Source organism: Bison bison, unplaced genomic scaffold (genome assembly GCF_000754665.1).
Source record: "Bison bison bison isolate TAMUID 2011002044 unplaced genomic scaffold, Bison_UMD1.0 scf7180017864189, whole genome shotgun sequence".
Lineage (NCBI taxonomy): Eukaryota > Metazoa > Chordata > Mammalia > Artiodactyla > Bovidae > Bison > Bison bison.
In genome coordinates, this window is record NW_011494761.1 from 119,483 (window position 1) to 126,942 (window position 7,460).

Below are 7,460 nucleotides of genomic sequence, written 5' to 3' on the forward strand. Positions count from 1 at the left end.
AAGAACACCCAAGGCTGATCTCCTTCAGAATGGACTGGTTGGATCTCCTTGCAGTCCAAGGGACTCTCAAGAGTCTTCTCCAACACCACAGTTCAAAAGCATCAATTCTTCAGCGCTCAGCTTTCTTCACAGTCCAACTCTCACATCCATACATGACCACTGCAAAAACCATAGCCTTGACTAGATGGGCCTTTGTTGGCAAAGTAATGTCTCTGCTTTTGAATATGCTATCTAGGTTGGTCATAACTTTCCTTCCAAGGAGTAAGCGTCTTTTAATTTCATGGCTGCAGTCACCATCTGCACTGATTTTGGAGCCCCCATAAAATAAAGTCTGACACTTTCCACTGTTTCCCCATCTATTTCCCATGAAGTGATGGGACCAGATGCCATGATCTTCGTTTTCTGAATGTTGAGCTTTAAGCCAACTTTTTCACTCTCCACTTTCACTTTCATCAAGAGGCTTTTTAGTTCCTCTTCATTTTCTGCCATAAGGGTGGTGTCATCTGCATATCTGAGGTTATTGATATTTCTCCCGGCAATCTTGATTCCAGCTTGTGTTTCTTCCACTCCAGCCTTTCTCATGATGTACTCTGTATATAAGTTAAATAAACAGGGTGACAATATACAGCCTTGATGAACTCCTTTTCCTATTTGGAACCAGTCTGTTGTTCCATGTCCAGTTCTAACTGTTGCTTCCTGACCTGCGTACAGATTTCTCAAGAGGCAGATCAGGTGGTCTGGTATTCCCATCTCTTTCAGAACTTTCCACAGTTGATTGTGATCCACACAGTCAAAGGCTTTGGCATAGTCAATAAAGCAGAAATAGATGTTTTTCTGGAACTCTCTTGCTTTTTCTATGATCCAGCGGATGTTGGCAATTTGATCTCTGGTTCCTCTGCCTTTTCTAAAACCAGCTTGAACATCAGGAAGTTCATGGAGTCCCTACTAAAATACCAGCTGGACTTTTTGGACCCCTACCCCAACAAAGCTTCGGTCTTTTATTTGGCCAATACTGTTCACCCTAGAGTAACTGATTCAGATTATAAGGGAGAAATTCAAATTATGATGTCATCTCAGATATTATGACAATTCAAAAATAGAGACAAAATTGCTCAATTACTTCCTTTATCTTACATTTCTATTAACTCCTCTAATGATGTACAGACAGATGGATTGGACAATTCAGATCAAAAACAATCCTTATGGACATCAATAATATCTGAATATACCCAACCAAATGTAAATATCAAAATTAATGGCAAAAAATTTTCTGGTCTCCTTGATACTAGGTCTGATATTACTATTATTTCCAAACATTTATGCCCCAAATCTTGGCCTATACAGAAAATTTCTTGCCAAATTACAAGAGTTTCTCAAGCCAAAATACAAGAGGTTTATCAAAATGTCCAAATTTATCCATATGAGGGACCAACAGGCCAGCCTACAGCATTATGACCCTACATTATAGATGCACCTCTTAATTTAATAAAAAGAGATTTACTTGTGCAATGACAAACTCAAATATGCATTCCACATTTTTCCTAGGGGCTACTGCTCACTTAACAAACAACACAATTATTAAAATAACTTGAAAAGGTGACAAGCCTATTTAGACAAAACAATGGCCCCTTAAAAAAGAGAAACTAAAAGCTACTAAGAAGCTTATTGATACACATTTAAAATTAAAACATATTAAAAAATCTTGTTCTCCTTGAAATTCTCCTATTTTTGTAATAAAAAAAACTGACAAATGACATCTTTTAACAGACCTTCAAAAAGTTAATGCATCTATAAAACCTATGGGTACATTGCCGCCAAAAATTCCATCACCTACCTTTATCCCTCAAAACTGACGTAGTGTTATTATAAATGTACAGGGTTGCTTTTTTACTATACCTTTACACCCTCTAGACCAAGAAAGATTTGCCTTCTCTCTTCCTTTTCCTAATCATGTTGGGCCCCATAAATGATATCAATAGACTGTATTGCCTCAAAAACTGGTGAATTCTTCTACCATATGTCAATATTATGTAGCCAAAGCTTTTGAACCTGTGAAAAAACAATTTCCTGACTTTCTTGTTATTCATTATATAGATGATGGTGGCTCAGAGATTAAAGCGTCTGCCTCCAATGCAGGAGACCCGGGTTTGATCCCTGGGTCGGGAAGATCCCCTGGAGAAGGAAATGGTAACCCACTCCAGTATTCTTGCCTGGAGAATCACATGGATGGAGAAGCCTGGTAGGCCTCAGTCCACGGGGTCACAAAGAGTCAGACGTGACTGAGTGACTTCACCATATTTTTTTTTGGCTCCATCTGTTTTAAAAACTCAACAAATGTTTGACATAGCTCAACAATGCTTAAAAGATTCTAGATTAATAATTGCCCCTAAAAAGATTCAAACCTCTAGACCTTACCATTACTTAAGATATATTGTTAATAGACAACATATTACTGCCCAACTAACACAGATTCATGTTGACAAATTATCAACCTTGAATGATTTTCAAAAACTTTTAGACAATATAAACTGGACTAGACCCTCTTTAAAAGTGCAGTCGTTCAGTCGTGACCAGCTCTTCGCAACTCCATGGACTGTAGCCTACAAGCCTCCTCCGTCCATGGGATTTTCCAGGCAAGAGTACTGGAGTGGGTTGCCATTTCCTTCTCCAAGGGATCTTCCCGACCTAAGGATCAAACTTGAGTCTACCACATTTCATGCAGACACTTTACCATCTGAGCCACCAAATACTTTAAAAGGAGATCCTGATTTAAATAGCCCTCATTCACTTTCACAAGACACACACACACACACACACACACACACACAAACTCTGTTTAATACAAAATAAATTATACAAAAACAATTTCTTATTCATATTAGACTTGAATTACCTTTAGAGTTGTTTATACTCCTCTCTCTCCATTCTCCCACAAGACTTCTTGCCCAACAAGAACACCCAATAAAACGGATATATACCCATTTTGGGAGAAGGCAATGGCACCCCACTCCAGTACTCTTGCCTGGAAAATCCCATGGATGAAGGAGTCTGGTAGGCTCCAGTCCATGGGGTCACTAAGAGTCGGGCATGACTGAGCAACTGCACTTTCACTTTTCACTTTCGTGCATTGGAGAAGGAAATGGCAACCCACTCCAGTATTCTTGCCTGGAGAATCCCAGGGACAGAGGAGCCTAGTGGGCTGCCATCTATGGGGTCGCACAGAGTCGGATATGACTGAAGCAACTTAGCAGCAGCAGCATACCCATTTTGAAGAGACAAAGTCACTTACGCCCTATCTTGATTTGATCGCTCTAATAATTATCAACAAAAAATATATAACTAAGACTTTAATTGGCTCCTATCTTCACCAAATTGTATTGCCTATTAATAAAGCTGAATTTAAAAATACATTACAAACTTCTACCAATTTCCAAATAGCCTTCTCAGACTATTTTTTTAAAATTTCATTTCATTATCCCTCTAATAAACTTTGAAATTTCTTCAAAAATATTACATTTATTATCTCTCACATTGTTGCATCACAACCTATACCTCAAGCTGATGTTTTCTATATAGATGCGACTAAAAACACCAAAGCCTCATTTTGGTCTCTCAAAAAATATAAAGTCTTTTATACTAAATTTCATTCTACTCAACAAAATAAATTATATGCTCTTATTCAGGTTATTCACCTACATCCTTATCCTGTCAATATAATTTCTGACTCCTCATATTCAGTTTTTGTATTTAAAAAATATAAAAACTTCTACCATAAATTCTAATCAATCTAGTATTCAACAACTTTTTCTTGAATTACAATCTATTATTAGGGACAACACCTCCCCCATTTCACACACTGAAACTACAAATAAAAACATTAAAAAAGGAGGAATACACAGGAACAATTCTATCTTCTCTATCCAGAGCAGACTTCACTAGATTCCAAACGCAAGATATTCTTTAATCCTATAACTATTGTCAATACAGCTTTATTTGTTTTAAATTTTTTAAAACTTATCACAAGGAGGTATCTTGACATAAGCAGAAAAACATTTCTTAGAATTGAAAGACACTTCTCTTCCTCTGCCTGGTTGGTATCAAGATGGGCTAACTAAACAATAGAAATCTAGGAAATTTATCTTACAGGGAAAGGGGTATGCTTGTATTTCTCCAGATAGATCCAACGAAATCAGTTGGCTTTCTCTTTGAAAAATCTGCCCCAGGGGAGCATCTGGTGTTCAAAATAGAGGGAAAAAATGGCTAAATTCCCGGGAAGAAAAAAATTCCAATACAAGCCATGTGACTCTAAAAAACCTGCAAGAAACACCACCCTCAATGTCATCGACCTTATGATCTCCTTACCTAGGGATAAACAAAAACCCTTACCAATCAAGCTAAAAATCTGGTTTCTCAACAGGGAATGCCTCCAGAAATATTTTTGTTGCTATGCTTGCTTTGCTTCCCCCACTCAAGCTGAATTAATTAATCATATTTATTGGACCTATATACATAACCCCCTTTTTTACTACAGGTATTTTAGACAATAGACTGGTGAAACCCATCTTTATTATGAAAATGTCTCAGAGCAACCGAGAGCTGGTGGTTGACTTTCTCTCTTACAAGCTTTCCCAGAAAGGATACAGCTGGAGTCGATTTAATGATGTGGAAGAGAACAGAACTGAGGCCTCGGAAGGGACAAAATCAGATATGGAAACCCCAATGCCATCAATGACAACCCATCTTGGCACCTGGAGGATAGCCCTGTGGTGAATGGAGCCACTGGCCACAGCAGAAGCTTGGACGCCTGGAAAGTGATCCCCATGACAACAGAAAAGCAAGCCCTGAGGGAGGCAGGCAACGAGTTTGAACTGAGGTAGCAACAGGCATTCAGCGACCAGACGTCCCAGCTCCACATCACCCCGGGGACAGCATATCAGAGCTTTGAACAGATGATGTATGAACTCCTCCAGGACGGGGTGAACTGGGGTCGCATTGTGGCCTTTTTTTCCTTCGGTGGGGCACTATGCATGGAAAGCATAGACAAGGAGACACAAGTATTGGTGAGTCAAAGCACAACTTGGATGGCCACCTACCTAAATGACCACCTAGAGTCTTGGATCCAGGAGAACGGCGGCTGGGACACTTCTGTGAAACTCTGTGAAAACAATACAACCACCGAGAGCCAAAAGGGCCAGGAGCGCTTCAACAGCTGGTCCCTGACGGGCATGACTTTGGCTGGTACAGCTCTGCTGGGCTTGCTACTCAACTCATAGTAACTACTCCTTTCATTATAATCACTCATATTTTATACAAGCTTGTGTTCCTCTTCCTTTTGTTATAGCTATAGAGAACTTACAATTTAATAAGACTCTATGTTTTGTGACTTGTATAGATTACAAAATGTATACTTGTCTTAATTCCTCTGTTTCTTTGAAAAATGAATCCCTGGAAAGAGGGTCCCATGGCAGGACTTGCCTCCCAGCTACTCACTAAATTATTCTGGCGATCTAAACAATTCATTTGATGGTTAAGTCTTGGTATTTTGGGATTAATAGCAATTTGCATTACTGCGGTTGTTGCAGACATCACTTTACAAACCTAAATTCAAACACAAAACTTTATTCAAAATTGGACCAAAGATGTTCATATTATGTGGGCCACTCAGGCTCAGATAAGGAAATTTAAGATGAAATACAAGAACTAAAAACAGCCATCCAATGAGTCAGAGATCAATTAATAGATTTACAAAAACAAGTAATACTAAAATGTGATTTGAATTGTACACAATTTTTTATCACTCCTGTTCAGTTCAACTATAGTGCTTACAACTGAGGACAAATTAAATTTCACTTGCAAGACATACATGATAATGCTTCCCTAAATGTACAATTATTGCAAAAGAACATCTTTGAAACCTTCTCTAAAAGTCTTCCCTCTTCCAATAATTTGGAAACTTTAGCTGAATAGCTAGCTGATCAATTATCTGGGCTAGATCCTCAAAGATGGTTCCAAAGTATTACTCATAGTATTGGGTCTGATGCTGTAACATTGGTAATTGTCCTGGCAATTATATTTGTTGCATAAGGATGCCTTTCAACATAAATTGTTCCCACTAAACAAATTCAATTGGTCAGGGCCTTTTTCACAAAAATAATAAAAAAGGGGGGGATTGTCAGGGAACGTTTAATTTTAAGGAAGCCTATATGTTGTTTTCTGGTTCTCAAGGGCCCTCGGTTCCTTATCAGTTCCTGGAAAACAGGAACTAACAGAGCTGCACGCAGTTCTCAGGACTGAGGTCATGAGGCGGAGCAAATACATGGATTCCTTTCAGTAACCTTTTACTTTTCTGTAAAACTACTTAGTCTTGTTCCTATTTCCAATACATGGATTGTCTTCTGGCCCCATGGCTATTGTTATTCCCTTAGTTACTATTGTTATGCATCTGGTTATGGTGTTTTTCACTTTACTGTTTTTTGCCTAAAGCTTCCTTGTATTACAGTATATAAGCACACACTGCCATGAATAAAGCACCCTAGTGCCACTAGAAACTTGGGTCTCCCACATCCTTCTTTTCTTCACCTTCTTTTCATTGACTCCCGTCCCCAGGTTCTGGTCCGTCAAGAACACCATAACGGGTGTATTAGCAAATCATCTCCCTTTGCGCGCTTTGGGCCATTGAGTTTTTCTGTTTTGTTTCTGCCGCATTCTCCTGTCTAGAAGCCAGAGCTTCCTCCGTGGAATGCTTTCATGGTTGTTTCATAATCCACTGCTAAACCCATCCCAGTGTCCTTGACTGAGACAGACAAATCTCTGCTCTGGGTGGGCGTTTTCAACCTCTTCCATAGCCCTGAGTTGTCTGGTTCACCTCTCACTTCCTGATGGTCCACCAGCATCTCTAGCAAGGCCCCTGGACAGGGCTAAGCTCTGGGCATATCTCAAACCCTGATCTTTGCACTGCGCTGCAGCTCTCTTCTGGGAGCCCTCCGAATTACCCACCAGAGACAGTTCTTTGCCACTGCTCTGGTTACCTACTGCTGCATAACTATTTATCCCAGATCTAATGGCTTAAAGCAGCAACTCTTTGCTTATAATTTACTTTTACTTTTCTTGCAGGAGGGCTTTAGGAGTAGCTCACTGGGTGCTTCTTCTGTTCTATTTGGCATTGGTGGAAGTCACTCATTGCAACTGGAGGATGGGCAGGTCTTGTGTCTAAGACTTAAATGTTGGGTGCTTTGACTGGGAAGTTGGCTGTTATCCAGAGTGTTTGCCCAGGGCTTCTCTAGGCTGGTGGTCTCAGGGTGGACAATTTATTACAGGCAGGGCTTCCAAGGAATGTTCTAGAAGAGATAAAATGGACCAGAAATTGGCACTGAATTATTCCTGCTGTGTCCCAAAATGGTCACAGAGCTTACCTGAATTCAAAGGGAAGGCATATAACTATCTCTGTCTCTCCATGGGAG

General features: G+C 39.6%; 1 pseudogene; it reads left to right on the forward strand.

The window, feature by feature from the left end:
- The first annotated feature begins 4,575 nt into the window (after positions 1 to 4,575).
- Positions 4,576 to 5,273, forward strand: LOC104991360 (annotated as a pseudogene).
- The last annotated feature ends 2,187 nt before the right edge of the window (positions 5,274 to 7,460 follow it).